The sequence below is a fragment of the Pieris napi genome, chromosome 15, assembly GCF_905475465.1.
Source record: "Pieris napi chromosome 15, ilPieNapi1.2, whole genome shotgun sequence".
In the NCBI taxonomy this organism is placed as follows: Eukaryota; Metazoa; Arthropoda; class Insecta; order Lepidoptera; family Pieridae; genus Pieris; species Pieris napi.
In genome coordinates this window covers 10,180,298-10,197,596 of record NC_062248.1, presented here as the reverse complement: position 1 = coordinate 10,197,596, position 17,299 = coordinate 10,180,298, and the positions used below count along the sequence as shown (strand labels likewise).

At 33.2% G+C, this 17,299-nt stretch overlaps 1 protein-coding gene across 2 annotated transcripts in view; it reads right to left on the bottom strand.

Moving 5' to 3' along the window:
* Positions 1–10,964, bottom strand: part of LOC125056659 (transient receptor potential protein) — a 39,846-nt gene extending 28,882 nt beyond the window's left edge. For both annotated transcript variants that reach the window (XM_047659901.1, XM_047659902.1), the window contains exon 1: positions 10,859–10,964. The gene's annotated coding sequence lies outside the window, so the exon portion shown is untranslated. The remainder of the gene's footprint in view (positions 1–10,858) is intronic.
* Positions 10,965–17,299: the final 6,335 nt, after the last annotated feature.

The window sequence follows — 17,299 nt, the reverse complement described above, 5'->3', positions numbered from 1 at the left end:
ACTTTGTACAAACATATACATATATATATTCACATGGTGATAAATGTTAATAAGAAATTTCCTATTATATTTATCACTATAATATTATCATTTATTACATTATCGTACATGCACAGACAATCATTATTTATGTTTCATGTTTATTATCTTTCTGGTTATTTCTGTCCTTAGCAATATCTACATCGTATCGTCGTATCGGCAATACTATAGTTACCGATTTGACCAATTGGACTTGCCATATAATTTGTACATGTATCCCTATACTTCAGACTTTCTTACGATTTTATATTACGTGTTTGGTTATTGTTCCCGCAGTAGTACATGCTCCTATTTCTTCGTGTCTTGCTGATAGAGGTGAAACGGTTTTCATATTTCTTTTTATTATTATAATTAATTGCTTTAAGATGTGAGGAGCATGGTGTAATAGTTTTAGCTTACAAATATTTTGTAAAAAACCTTTGCGATTAACGTTCTACGCCCTAAGAGAACTGGCAGTAAATGTAAATTTGAAATCATTATTTTTTGTTCAAAAGTGTAGTACATGAATAATTGATATTTTGGTTTGAATTATTAATGTTTCAGATATGCATGTAATCAAAAGCTTTTTCATATTTACAAAAGCTTGCTAACGCTCACAGATACATTGGTACAAGAAAAATAAAATGCTACACATTGACAAGCACTTCTAGCAAACACTGAGAGAAAAAAAAACCATTCATAAATTATAAAGTAAAGGAAAATTGATTTCAAAGTGTGAGAGGTGTTTTACTGTTCTGTTTGTGTGTGTGTGTGTGTGTGTGTGTGTGTGTGTTATACTGCTGTTGGTAAAGAAAACGAACGCGATTCTCTAACAATGCTCTGACAGTTCACTGAGTATATCTTGAAAAATTGAGTCGCATAAAAGGGGAAATCTGATGTTTATTTCGGTTTCTCATAATAAGACGAATCTTGATGTCAGTGTAATCTGATATGATTTATTTTTCGGCTTAGCGCTTGTAATGATAGTGAGTTAACCCTAGACACGAGTCACTCTGAGGTCGTGTTTTCGAAGGCTGGCTATGAATGAATATTAATTGCGCACAAATTACTATTTGTAGTACACATAAGTATGAATGTGCCCGAATAGTATAGAAAATAGTAAAATAGAGCTTTGAGCATAAATACGGTTATTTTGTTTATTAAAATGTTGCTGAACTATAAAAAATTTCTCATTCGTAAAAAAAAAATATGTTACCTCCCTTTGCGTACTGCTTCAGTAGTTGTTTCGATTTTACCACCGTATTCTTTTTTAAATTGGAAATTAAGGAAATTAATTTGACGACTCATTGGTCTAGTGGTTAGTACCCCTGACTGCGATTCCATGGGTCCCGGGTTCGATCCCCGGCTGAGGCGAACATCGATGTGATGAGCATTTGGTGTTGTTCTTAGGTCTTGGGTGTTTAAATATGTATTTATATGTATATCTATCTATAATATGTATGTATATCCGTTGCCTAGTTGCCTAGTTGCCCATAACACAAGCTTCACCAGCTTAGCATGGGACTAGGTCAATTGGTGTGAATTGTATTTAAAAAAAAAAGAAAAAAAAGAAGTTACCACTTAAGAAATGACCAGTACGTCTCTTATAGGCTACAGTCCTAAGTCGTCTTTTAAAATACGCGACATGGTTCTAGGTGCTATCTTCAATCATAAAATCTTTTGCTTTCGGATTACTTTGAATTCTTTCCCTTACTGCTTTAACTTACTGCTGCAAACAGAGGAGGTCACATTGTACCTATTCTTAGCCCGGTATACAAATATTTGACTAATACCAAGCGTATGGAGAGTTTTAAAAATTAATTTGGCTCCATACCTACTTTGTGTAATGCAATCACAGCGATTGGGTTATCTCTATCACCACACTCCATTTTAATACCGCAAAATATTGTACAATGTATTGGCGCCAAAATAAGAAAACATAATGAACAATCATATAAAAATGACAGATTCCAAATTCAAATGTAATATTTTGTTTATTTTTAATTGTAACAGTATTTATGGCCAGACCAAGTATTTATTGAAAAAGACATTCTAAAAAGTTTCAGTGGAAGTGAGCCCGCGTTTGTGATGACAGATGTGTCAAAAAGACTTGAATGAAGTACTTGAAATGGCCAAGTGGGGAGAAGAAAGTATTCCCACCAGAAACCTGGGAAGGTGGAATAAAAGGGAAAACGAGGAATGATTGGCAAATGGTGGCGAGGATGAGAGACAAGTGGAATTTGGAGGAGGCTTTCACTCGGGAGGTCGTATATTGTATTTTTTTTTATTAACTATAAAAAAAAGTGAAAAAAAAATTAACTGTAATACCTCATTCATATCAAATCTAATGCGTATACGACGGCTGCGTTTTCTTCGCTTCATTTTAAAACATCCAAATACTTTATTACACAAAATCACTATAAACAAATAAAGAACCGACGCGCGCGCATCTAATTTAAGCGCTCTACTAACTGACGGATGGGTACTATTCCTGTCATTTCCCAATACGTTTAACAAATTTTGTAATAACTGTCTGTATTAAGAAAAGCTTTTCATGTGCAATAAAACTTCTATTTTCTTTGTTGTAATTAGCGCTTCAGTAAATAACGCAATAAATCTTTATCTTAATAAATGAGTTTTATTTTATTTACAGAAATACAGTAGGTACAATTTACATAATTAAATAAAAAGGAAACTTAATTGATAACAAAATAGGACGTTTTCTATAGACATTTTGCTATTTTTCAAATTTTTATACAAATATATATATATTAAGAATATAACTGCAATTAAAGTAATAAATAAATCATTATTATTATAATTATTAATGAAGTTTGAGAATTATATAATTTTGATAGTTTTATTTTTTTCTTTTTGTTTCATTATTAATAAAATTATCTATAATGTTGAAATAGATTTTTATTTTTAAAATTGAAAAAAATATTAATATTAATACAAAAAATAATTTTATTAAAAAAAAGTATACTATTTCGTTTGATGCAATTCTTGAAACGTAAACGTAAATAAACTAATACAACTCCAAGAAAAGTAAGGAAAATAATGTAAGAAAATCTATAGGTATACGCAGGTACCTTAAATTATATTAAGAATATATTATGTATATTATATCTATATATATTCATAGGCGGGTTGGGGCGAGTCGTCTCGCCTCTACTATGCTATTTTTCTATTTAACAAATAACAATACAATATAAAGAAGCTTCAGATCGAATTGTAAAAAACGTCATTCACGACAACAAAAGCGTAGGGGCGCGTGACCCCGTACATATCGCCTATATATCGCCCCAACTTATAAATACTATTGAAGATTTTTATTTTGATTTGCTGAAGTAAGCATCACGGAAATATATGTTTATTTATTTTAGTAAAAAACAGTAATTTGATTTTACAATGTAAAGTAAAAGTATAGTGCGAAGCCGATGCGAGTAGCTTGTATAAATTTTCTTATGACTCAGGATTCGAAGAATTTTTATCGTATTGACAGACTAATATAGTTATGAGTGAAATATAGAGGTCACGACTTTTTGGTGAAAGATGTATATGTATATTTATATTTGCATATATTAAAGATTTTTATACTTGGATTTGTCAAGGACCTCGAAACAATTGGGGTTCGAATTGGACGCGGGAAGCACTGGATAGATTGCGATGGTGAAGCGTACTTGAGGAGGCCTACTAGGGGCTATAACCATTGATGGTGATGATGATACTTATAATTATAGAGGAGTGATAGACTAAGTGATTATCAATTGTGGCTTCTAACGTTGTACAGTGAATTATAGCCTTGCGGTTCTGTAACTCACTTTTCGAACTCGCACAGCGGTTTTCGCAGCGGCGGTCGCGCTCAAATCAGTCGTGAAGCAGTCATTTTATGATTTGGCATTCTGATAAGGAGGGAGATTGAAGCTTCTGTGGTCATCATCATCATATACCTTAACCACTATGCCACGGTGGAATAACTAAACTAGGTACTAAATTGCTGAATGCTTTGAAAAATCATTTTGAAATAGAAAATTTTATTTGCTACGATTTGTAAAGAGATCTTGGATGGAAATCATTTAAACGCTTGCATTTTGGGTGGGTTCCCAGTGCTAAATTTGTGTTTTTCTTATGATATAAAATCTGTTTTTGACTTTTTTATTATTTGCAAACGATTATGACCGGCATTTAACACTTCTAAGTTTAAGTTTCTATTTCGTTTCCTTTGCTGTTTGCTTGTGTTTCATATTTTCTTGCTATTTTGGAATTTTTATGTTCTAATATAATTGATGCGTATGTTTATAAAATTTGTGAAATGTATTTTCTTGCATTTTTTAAGCATACATGTTGGTTTAGGACTAATAAATAAAGGTAGAGTTCAACACAGCTTCGGTGTATTTAGGTAGTCCCATGTGGGCCAGATACGTTATCTAAAGAACCACACTTTACACTTGGTGGTAACTGGTGGTACTATGGTGTCGGATTTCCTACACGGCTGGAGTATCACGATAGCAGGCGTAGGACCTAGCTTTCTATATAGTAATGAAATTTACGATATGTATTATTATACATGATTTTATTAATTACATTTCTTTAGTAATACAATCAGTGGCGTTACAACCTTTTTAGTTCTGGGCCTCAGATTTCTGTATCTGTTTCATGATCATTTGTCAAACTAATAGGCAAGTAGGTGATAAGCCTCCTGTGCCTGACACACGCCAACTTTTTGGTCTAAGGCAAGCCGGTTTACTCACGATATTTTCCTCCACCGTTATAACGAATGTTAGATGAAAAGTCACACATAGACAGAAAGTCAGTGTGTGTGTGTGTGTGTGTGTGTGTAGGTGCTGAGTCGGGGATTGAACCTACAACCTAATGGATAAAAATCGCACAATAAAGCCACTAGGCCAACTCTGCTCAAAACAATAATTCTATGTAATTTCTATTAACATTATATCTTACAAAGTGTAATAAAGCTTGTGGCTAAAGAAATTCTTCCTTTCTACAATTGTAAGTGTAACAATTTTATTACAGTTTTAAACCCGCTCTCACTATAGCCTCTACAGTGAAACGAACCGAGTCATGTAAACAAATTAATCGTTCAGATCAAAGGAGATAGCCATGTGCTGTTGATAGCTAATCATGATACTAGCACTCAGCAAATGATACAAATGAGTTTCCTCAGAAAAGAGGCTTTTTACAAGTCAAATTTACCGGAAAATCACACGACGAGAACATAAACTATAAGAAAGACACATGTATTTAATAAAAACTAATTTTAATTTAAATTTTTTTTAATTTTAATTAAATATATAATTAAAAACTACGTTTTGTTTTTTCTTTGTTTACTTTAGAGTAGCGGAGCTGCCTTGACGTTCGAAGCTCAAGTATAGACCGAACAAATTTCCTTTTTGTAAATTTGACTAGATTTAAACTACAAATTAGTTAGCCTAGATCATAATGTATGTGCAGAGACAAATTAAAAAAAAAGGGTGCGTGTACTTACTACTTATGTACGCGCATAAGAAGTTATACTTTGGCATTATTAAAAATAGTTTTTGATGAAATAATTAAATAATCAAAGGCTGGAAAAGGAGTCATTATAGTCTATAGTTCAGTTTACATTTTAAAAATTAAATAAATAAATATTATTATTCTCTTACATTAAGTGTAACATAAATTCTATTATTATTCGAAATTAGAATGTTGTTTTTAAATTATGTCCAATGCCGTAGCATCTTCCGTGGGCAACTTCATTCTGTTAATTTTGTGTCACGATGCGCGCGCATCGTAAAATTTCACTCTCATCAATTTTTCATAACGCGCCTAAAGAAGTATAACTTCAAAAAAACTTGCATATTTCCGAATTCAACCATCTTCACCGCAATACATAAACCTTGTTTATATATAAACTGACGCTCACAATTTTAATGCGTATTTTATTTACCACGAGACGTTATCAAGATTTTTATGTTTGCTTTATAGAACGTAAGATGTAAAGTTTTTGGTACATCAAAAATTACACAGCATAGAAATGACACGACTGAAATGATTGTATGTTGCCACACTCTATGTTATACTCTTAACACCTTGAGAGAATTGCATAGTGTGATTGGATGGAGCAAAGAACAAACCCAAATGGAAAGTCCAGGAGGAAGTTTTTACCCAAAATGGGTCCATGCAGTACACGAAGTAGTGGGAAGAATATATACAATAGCTAACTAACACCGATCTGATTTGTAATTTTTGATAGTATGGAATTAAAGTGGCAACACTTTTTAAATGGGGGAATCCTTTCTTGAAGGAACTTAAGCTAATTTCAAAAGTATGTTGAAATGTAACTGTTTTAACATAGTGGGTTATACACACATATAAGAAACAGTTCAATTTGGGTTATAAGATAATCAAAACCAAACTAGGAGTTGAATCCTTCGCGAATATAACAGAATAAACAATACTTAGCTGAGCTTAATAGTGGGCTGATCAATTTAACATATCTGATACCTAATCCCGCTATTTTCTAGTAATTATTAGTTATTTACTAGTAATTTTAGCTGATTGTTATCTAAAATTACAAATGTTTTTTTTAAATATTTTGTACTGTTTAATTTTTGTAACATTTATCACCATAATTGTCATGTATATTAGAATTGATAGGTTACTATAGATATAGCATTGCATATGATATGTCATATGGTGAACTTCAATAAAAATATGAAAATATCCATGAGTTATAAGTCTTGAAACGATCTAGCCAGTACCAGCACAGCCTGAACACAGTGTTCGGAATTACATTCAACTTTATAAAGTACTAGTAGACTCGGCCAAGCGTTGCTGTGGCTAAGATTTTTGTTATATTACATAGTAGTAAACTATTCAAGAGAAACGGCAGGAGAACACTAATCCACCATGCTTTTTTGGTGGTTATGCCATTAAATTGTAGCTTATGTGAAACGTTGGTATTTATTTTGATAAGGATCAATACCTAGGTACGAACAAAGAGCCTTTTCTAGCGGTGGTATTTTAATAAAAAAAAAATTAATAAAAGGACGCTTATTGTGACGTAACTATAAAAGATACAGATGTCCTGAAAAATTTTAATACATCATTTTGTTCTATCATTAATAGTTTTCGCAGCGCACGCGATTGAAGGAAGTTTTTTGTTTATTTTTTTACACCTTGGGTTAGATTATTCAAGTTTTAGTAAGCATCCCTAATTTTTTTGAAAATTAAACATAGCCTATGTTACTCGGGAATAGTGTAGCTTGCCGACCGATTTCAAAAATTCTTTCACCGTTGAAAGAATTTTTGAAATCGGTCCAATAGTTTCGGAGCCTATTCATTTCAAACAAACAAAAAATCAAACCTTTCCTCTTTATAATATTATAGTATAGATAGTATAGAAAACATCTTGTGTCACGTTTATGCACTATACACTATTGGCTGGTAACTCGTTATCCAATTTGTAAATAATCTCTGCTTAAGGTCGACTTACTGCACACCCTGACACACTAACCTTACTCTCATTGTAATTATAGAATTCTAAAGTATCACGTGGCGACCGAATGCTTTGAGTTACCCTTTATGAAGTGAAACTTCCTTAGGCGCATGAGAGTAAAATTTTTACGGGTGAAACGCAATAATTATTAGCGTCACGAAGATGTGCAGAGTTTTTGTCGAAGATAAGGAAGAGAGTGTTGAGACCGATTGAGAGAGAGTGAGAAGGGCGAATTACGTTATAGAAATTCTATTTTAAAATTAAAATTTCGTAAAGAGAATTTATGAAATTATTAGTATTTTATATTTTATGCAAAATAATTTATTGAAATCTCAAATGACGAGTTGTAAATTAAAACGCCACGTGTTTTTATTAGCGAAGAAATAAATTAAATTTATAATTTGTATAAATATTCGACACTTAATATTTTAATGACAATTAAATTCATTAAATTTCTAAATTAAATTATCTTGCTTTTTCCCTCTCTCTAAGTCTCGGAAATCTAAAGTTTTTACATCTGTGTATATGAACAAGACTTAAAAAATATTTTCCCAAAGAAGTTTGACTTCTGACGCACTTTTTTGTTTTTGGACCCTAAGTCGAATTGGTTCGGAAATACTTCAGTGGGCAGCAGGTTCCACGTAGTGGTGGTGAGCGGCAAAAACTTCGTAACGCTCAGTTGTACGACGGACGAGATGACCCGGCTGGAAATTCATATTCTGCCTCGACGTCCGATGATGAAACCCAGCTGTAGTAACTAAACTAACTAAAAGCGTGGAAACATCTGCCCTGCGATTCTGTAACTCACTTCACGAACTCACACAGCGGTTTTCGCATCGGCGGTCTCTCTCAAATCAGTCGTGAAGCAGTCATTTTATGATTTGGCATTCTGAAAAGGTGGGAGCTTGTACTTTATTGTTTATCAGAATGCCAAATCATAAAATGACTGCTTCACGACTGATTTGAGAGAGACCGCCGATGCGAAAACCGCTGTGTGAGTTCGTGAAGTGAGTTACAGAATCGCAGGGCAGGACTGGACTATCTGTTTTCACCGGTTATTTTCTTCACTCGCCTCGCATTGTATGGCCTATTATGGAAAATAATGCCACTTAATTCCATACTATTGATAATTACAAATCAGATAGTTTAGCTATCTATCTACATTATTTTTATTTCCATTACTTCATGCTCTGCAGTATGGACCCTTTTGGATAAAGGTCTCCTTCAGAACTATCAATTTGGATATGTTTTCATCTCTCACTATTTCTCCCCAGAAAACTCTTGTGTTTCCCACGTTTCTCCTGGAGGTCTATCTTTTATATTGGGCAGGGTGTACACCTTGCAATCTGTACACCCTGTCCATTTCTATTTGAGCTGTAAGGCGTGGGTTAGCGCCTCGTTGATCTTAGTTATCGCCCTGTGGTCACTTCGTATTTTGTGATTCTATTTGATTAGGATACTGGGGAATGAATGGAGCGGTCCATTGCTCTCTGGGCACTAGTCAGCTTTTATCGATCGATTTTATTACACTATTGCATTAAATAAGATTAATAGATTTATTATTCTGGGCCGTACACGGTGTAAGTGACGTTTATCCAACCACTTAAAGAAACCATAAAATAAAATAATCAAAAAAATCTTCTATGTACAGTGTTCTATACTGTTAATGTTCTAAAAATAACTAAGAATCGTTAAGCTGTAACACGTTTCAGTCGTAAAACGTGTCGCATACGCATTCAAATAGTACTTGGACAAAGTTTATCAAAGTATAGGAAATAAAACTATCATAAAGGGAATTATTGGCGTTTTATTGTTTTAAGTTTCTCGTATGAATTGTCTGTTATAAAAAGCTTGGGGGACCTGTCTGTGGCGTGTTATGACGCAAATGCTTGATTTTTTTTTATTACTCTTAAAAAACACAAAGCTGTTGAAACATGGAAATTGGTAACAGCCCTGCGATTCTGTAACTCACTTTTCGAACTCACACAGCGGTTTTCGCATCGACGGTCGCTATCAAATCAGTCGTGAAGCAGTCATTTTATGATTTGGCATTCTGAAAAGGTGGGAGCTTGTAGTTAATTGTTTATCAGAATGCCAAATCATAAAATGACTGCTTCACGACTGATTTGAGAGCGACCGTCGATGTGAAAACCGCTGTGTGAGTTCGAAAAGTGAGTTACAGAATCGCAGGGCTCTTTTTGTACGTTGTTCTTATTAATTAAAATTCTTTAGAAGTACGTTTTTCCATATTCTATCCAACACAAATATTCAGTATTTACAAACTTCTTAACCTACATATTATTAATTACTAAAAATTAATAAATAGAAAATTAAAACAAATTTTAAAAGTTTGGTCCCTGCGGCTGTGTACCTTTTAATAATATTATTGTTCATTGTCTTTTATTTTATTTTGCTGTTGTTAGCAATATCTTTTTATGTATATAATATGAATCTGTGTCTAGTTGGTTCTTAATTTTTTTCGGTAGTGGTGTGTTTTAACTCCAAAAACCTGAAGTAGGAGGTTCACAATTGAAGAAAGTTTTCTTTGCTTCGTGTCAAATCGATCCGTCTTGATATTATAATCAATTATTAAATAATTCACAAAAACATTGTAACCAAGTATTTAGTTATTAGTATCGGTTTTTCAGTTATAATCAATGTAGTTTAAATTATCAGTGAAATGTCCGGTTTACGCCTCATAATTACACTAATAAATAACACAAAGAAACTTCAAGTTAAACCTTCATATTATAAATCCGCGAAGCTTTGTACTACCCTACAATTAACTCCTGTCACCAGCCTACGCACAGTTAAACGGGTGTTAACATTTTAGATTAAACAAAGGACTTAAGCCTACCACAGATTATATGTGGTGTTTATGTGAAATCACTGTTAAATTTTTCTTTAAATAAATAAATATTTTTTTTAGGTCTGGGCCTCAGATTTCTGTATACCGATCATTTGTCAATCTAATAGGCAAGTAGGTGATCAGCCTCCTGTGCCTGACACACGTCGACTTTTTGGGTCTAAGGCAAGCCGGTTTCCTCACGATGTTTTGCTTCACCGTTCGAGCAAATATTAAATGCGCACATGGAAAGAAAGTCAATTGTTGCACAGCCTGAGATCGAACCTACGACATCAGGGATGAGAGTCGCACGCTGTAGCTACAAGACGAACACCAGGTTGTAGCGGTTCTTAACTAAAAACGTTTCGTTTTTTTTTCTTAATAACGCTACTATTAGCTGGCTATTTCAGTAAAAAATATTTAAAATTGGAATACGATTCAAGTTCAAATGAAATTTAAAATATAGAATTAATTAGTTTTTTTTTAATTAACCTTACCTGATTTTTAATATCCTATTTCATGATGTGCACTATGTACCACTACACAGAACAGACAGAGACACTGTTGTGTCCTGTGGGACACTAGCTAACAATATGGTAAGTGAATACCGTAATCGAATTTACAAAGTGGCCCAGCCCTGACAGTAGTGATGCGGCGAAACTGTAAACTGTATCGATATTCAGAATGTGCTACAATCACCCAACAACTTTCTTCAGCCTGATGTTTAAATTAAATTAAATGAGGTGCTCCTATTTCACCCTGCCTCCTGCTGATAGAGGAAAAATCTTTGTTTTTAATTTATTTTATTATTATTTATTACTTAAGATATCATGATGTAATGGTTGCAGCTTTACAAACATTGTGTAAACCAAAAAACTTAGCGATTAAAAAGGGTGGCGGAGAGTTTATTGCCAGTTCTTCTCTTCCGTTCTACGCCCTTGATTTGAGAACTGGCAGTTAATGTAAAATTGGAAGTATTTAATATATATTTCTTTTTTGTCGTTCATAAGTGTACATTGTGTTACCTACTTGAATAAATAATTTTTTACTTTTGACTTTTTTTGAATTTTTATGAAAGTTTTAATTTAAGGTAAGTTAACGTCAGACTAGATCTCACTAAACATGAGGTTGGACTGCCCTGCGATTCTGTAACTCACTTTTCGAACTCACATAGCGGTTTTCGCATCGGCGGTCGCTCTCAAATCAGTCGTGAAGCAGTCATTTTATGATTTGGCATTCTGATAAACAATAAACTACAAGCTTCCACCTTTTCAGAAAAGATAGTATAGTAGATAAGTTACATATATATATGCGTCCATGATATAAATAACGCAGGACAATTATCAAAAGCCCAAATAAAATTTCCGGGACTGTACAATATCACTTATTTTTATAGGTTTATGTCACTTAGTTTTAGAAACGCACAAATAAGTCAAGTTAATATTTTAGTTGTTAATCTATTCCATATCTAATATGACATAAACTTTCATAGAAAACACATTATTTTATAAGCGAAAGTCGTGAAGTTCATTCATCAGTAAGAAAATCGCCCCAGACAACGCAACTTACAAAAATAATGTTTTTCAATATTTTAATTTATCGAAATGCGCCCATCACTACCGCGAAACCACACTAATGCTATTAATGTAAGTCCGTCGCGGCTATGTCGATATGTTTAATTTTTCCTATCATAACATATGGAACTGCTTTTAATAACGAATTACATATATGTCAGTCTAAGTAATGGATATGAACTCTGGGGTCGGTCTCATAGATGCCTGGCTGTGTACAAACAGACTTTCTATGTGTGCATTTAAAACTCGCTCGTAGGTTGAAACAATTTTGGGAGTCCTTAGACCCAAAAAGTCGACGCACGGCGCGTGTCAGGCACAAGAAGATCACCTACTTACCTATTAGATTGACAAATGATCATGAAACAGATTCAGAAATCTGAGGCCCAGACCTAAAGAGGTTGTAGAGCCACTGATTTTTTAAATTTTAAAGTTGCCTTTAGAACCGTTTTTATCTGTCTATCATCAGATTATCACTGCAATTCGTGCTGGAATAGGGCCTTAAGCCCTTGGACACTGTCAATGCCAGAGGGCTCGCAAGTGCGTTGCCGGCCTTTTGCTGAACGTTGTTAATAGGTTGTGCTGTGTGTGTGTGGGGGGTGGGTGGGTGAGTGTGTGTGTGTGCGTGTGTGAAACGAGAGAACAAGATACGTAGTGAAGCCTCTGTAGATTAGAAACTCAATTCGGCTAGCGTAATTTTTATGTGATTTGTGAGTTTGTATCTGGATAGTTTGACTATATCAAAATCCATAGATTGGGAGATTTTATTTATTTATTAACACTTCCTTGCATTACAATATACAATTTTAACATAATTAAATGGAAAGGAGGGCAACTGGCGGCCTTATCGCTTTCGAGCGATCTCTTCCAGGCAGCTACTGTGAGAAAAGAAAAAAAACGTATTAAATTAGATAGGGTAGGCAAGAAGTGCAAAAATATATATTACATATAGTTATTAAGAAGCAAACTAAACAGGAACAAAAAACAAACTAAACCAATAAAGGATACATGAAAAATAAGAAGTAAAAATGAATCATAATAATTTAATTGAAGATCAGTCTCACGTCAGTTAGTAGTTACTACGAAAGTTAGGGATACGATGTGGACAGGTAATGTGATTTTATAATAATGGAGATTTTGACGTGATAACGTCTTTAAAATCGTTTTAGTCGGGTGACATGTTCAGAAACTTGTGTCACACCAAAACCTCACGAGCGCGATCGCAGGTATAACGAGAGAGAGACGGACCGATCTCCCGTCTCATCTCGAGCGCTGCCAGTCATTCCGTGAATGTATGAAGAAAAATGTATATCATAGTCGAATAAGTAAACTTGTCATTTTACACCCGAAATTTATCATCAAAAGTGTGAATAAAACGATAGATTTAATTTAAAATTTGAAAAAATTGTTATCTTCATTAATTCCTTACTTCCCAAAAACTTATATCACCAATAAGACGTTATCACGTAAACATCTCGATCGTAAACCTACTTTACAAACAACCAATATTTTTTATTGTAAAGGAAAGGGCCCTAAATCTCTAAGTACGTTCGTATTCGTAAATCGTTAGCGTCACAACAAATAGTTGATCGAATGCCCACGCCTAACTATGATTGATTGTTACACTTGTAGGTTAAATCGTTAAATGAGTTTCCGATTTGACTATGCATTATTCACCCTACATAAAGAGTTGATCATTTGTTTTAACGATACCACTAATAATGGTGGCCGTTGATACCCAATTTCTAATCAATAATAATGATTAATGAATATATCCTTTCAATTGACAATTCAATTGACGAACACACAAATATCAGTATAAGGGGAGTAATACAGTAACATAGAAGGTTAATAATAATATACACTTTTCAGTATAAAAACAAAATGTTTATAGATGAGCTGAATGTTAATATTACATAACGCAGGTTTTTTAATAATAAAATTAAAAGGAAATATGGCAACTATTAACAGAGCGATACTAGGCAAAAGAGAATGTGTAATGAATCGTGGCGATTTAAAAATTTTGGATTACCCTCCAACTACATTTTTTGGAAGACGGCGCTGGATAAGACCGCTCAAGCAATATTATTGTTAGAAATTTATTCTTGAGACATCCATTTTTACCACATTCATTTTTTTTATTTTAACACTCTAATTATTCGAAATTTTATTATTTTTTCATGATGTTATTAATCTAATTCGGAACACGTTACTCACCTTCCTCGGAGCAAAAAAAGCAAAAACCTGGGGCGGCCGCAGAGTAGGCGGAAAATAATAATTCCTAGAAAGATATTAGAGCGACTCATGGCCATGTGTTATACCTTTTCAGAATCACTATTAAATGCGCCAAAACTTTTAATACAGGGTCACTTTTCGGTAGAGTAATTTTTTTTCACAGTGGGGTCCGAAGTAAACAAAAAGTTATGATTTGAATAAAAATTATATCGTATGACTTAACATTATCTTCAATACACTCAATAAACAACTATAAATAGTATGTCTTACGCAAGAACTCATTAGTACCAATCTAGTGGATATTATGAAAAAGATACAGGATGTAGATATTTTCGAATTTCAATAAGAATTAGTGAAAAAAGTCAATTTCTTATAAAAACGCAAAATAAATCATAACTCTGCAGGGGTTGAGCTTAGAGACCTCCTGTAGAACAATTTTTTGCAGCTGATGACCTCATCTATCCCCTATTTGCGTTTGATCCGCGACTTTTTGGCCACCCTGTATAATGTATATACTTAGCGGAGTCGCCACGACTTGACGTACCCTTAGAAACTTATTCAAGGAGTAAACAGTAGTATTATTTTTTAAATAGACATTTACCCAGAATCAGTCAGTATATTAAATGATACTGACTGATATTTTACATTGAAATTACAATATAATTATACATATCAATGCGTTTCCGCAGAATGCTTGACTGTCACTGATGTAATTAGCTTAAGACAGGGCCAAGCGGGACTATAATGTCACCGGTAATCCCTTTATGTACTTATTCAATCTTATTTATTTGAAATGGACAATTTTCTAAATTAATATGTACAAGCTTGGGACTGTAGATCGTCGTTGTTACAGAAAATAAGAAATTGACACGAATCACTTCTAAATAGGGGTTAAAAAGAAATCTCCAGGTGCGATAAAAAATCAATATAAAGGTAACTACCGAGAGTTTACCAGAAATATTAAGAAGCTTCAGATCGCAACTGGAAGATTTCTGCAGTAAGATTGTGAAGAGCGTCAGTCACTGCTACAAGAGCATAGCGGAGGCATGACGACGGGCTCCCACTCCCCTATAAAATATATAGTATAGGATATATATATGTAAATAATATGTGTAAAAAATAAGCTCTTGCACCACAAGAGTTGGGGATATTGGGAAATTTCTATAAAAAGGTACACAGTTTATTCTATACATCTCCTTGTCATATAACTGAAAGGATTATATATATTTATTAGTTGGTTAGTTCAGTAAAAAAAATCAGTGGCGCTACAACCATTCTAGGCCTCGGATTTCTGTATCTGTTTCATGAACATTTGTCAATCTAATAGGCAAATAGGTGATCAGCCTCATGTGCGTGACACAAACTGTCGTTTGATAATTGTGCACATAGAAAGAAAGTCCATGGGCGCACAGCCGGGATAGAATCTAAGACCTCAGGAATGAGAGTCGCACGCTGAAGCCACTAGGCCAACACTGCTCTTGTACTGAGTTACATATAACTTTATAATAAAATAGCTAAAGTACAATAGCTATCACATAAAGTAATCTAACTAATCAGTAACTAATCAGTTATCGACTTTTGATTTTCGAATTTTGATCAAGCTTTATTTCAATAATAATATATTAGAAAAATTATATTTTAATACACACAGTATTCTTTGTGATTCTGTTATATTAATATTTGTATATTAATGCTTTAAACATATAATGGGACATGTAGGCACTTTGAACCCCGGCCTCCCCTACACGAAATATGATATAAAAAATCCCCTTAAGCCTTTGCAAACAAGTCAATATCTTGACCCTATGTTATGATAATATTTCCTTCATCTCACTTCAAACTTAAAGGTCATCTGAAACTGTCTATCGGGACTGTTTTATTAGTTTTTAATTTTATTTAACATAAAAGACCTCGTACAATTTTCGACTTAAGGTCCTTCATGAAAACAGTGTACCAATTCTTGAAAGGCCTGCAACGCACTTGCGTGCCTTATTCTACAGACAAAATCGGACCTCATACTACAGCTATGAAACAAAAATTTCTGATAAATATACGACAACCAAGACAATTTTTTATATCTCGAATATTACCCATCCAAACAGTATTTTTTTTTGTAATTCATTTTGTTTATAGTATGTTTATTTATTTATTAGTTTTGTTTCCCGTCGTTTAAACCTTTTCTGAACTTCCACAAACATTTCAAGATCATATTAAGCCTTTTAGCATTTATATATATATCATTATTTAAAGATAAACTAGACTACAGTTTTTCTATAATTAACTTGGATCCAAAATAGAAAAAGAACTATTAATGGAACGTTAATTACCCACACGTGCTGACACGAAATGCCCCGAGGTGGTATCTTGTTAAAGACCTCGTTAAGGCAGCCACGGTTAGCAGGTAGATTTTTAGATTTCGAACCAACCAACAGTAATTTTTAAAATTCCTTTTTTAAAAACCTTTTGGAAGTTTTGTTAAATAAGTTTACTATTGGTATTAAAATTATACCCACCATGTTTATTTGGTATTAGATGCCGAGTACTGCCGTTTTGTGATTAAGTACTAATATTATCTACAATTTTCTTAAACGCGTTCACAATTACATACACAAACTCTTGGCATATATGTTTAATTCGATCATTATAAAGATTACTACTTTTATATAATAATTGTGACTCAATTAACCCTTGGATTAGCTTTTAAATTGTTGTTTATATTTATTATTGTTTATTTTTTATTTTAGGGTTGCCTGAAAGAAATCGCTTGTTAGCGGTAAGGCCGCCCGTTGCCTAATAACTTATGTAACCTGCTTTTTATATATGTATGTTTTTGTATAACGTAACGAAGTTTAAATAAATAAATAGGATTTTAATGACAAAGATATACTAAAAAACCTTCGACTTTTTAGATAGTGGCTAAAAATGACAGTAGATACAATTAGGGTAATGTAACTAGATTTGATCTAAACAGTTCTATGTTCAGTAATAAAGTAATAACAATTCATGTTAGAATAAATATTATTATATTTTTTGTAATTTACACAAAAAGAAAACAATAAATAACCTTAATATATTATAACTAAAATATATTTTTAAAAGGAGTCCCTTTAGGCAAGGTTCCAAAGATACTGG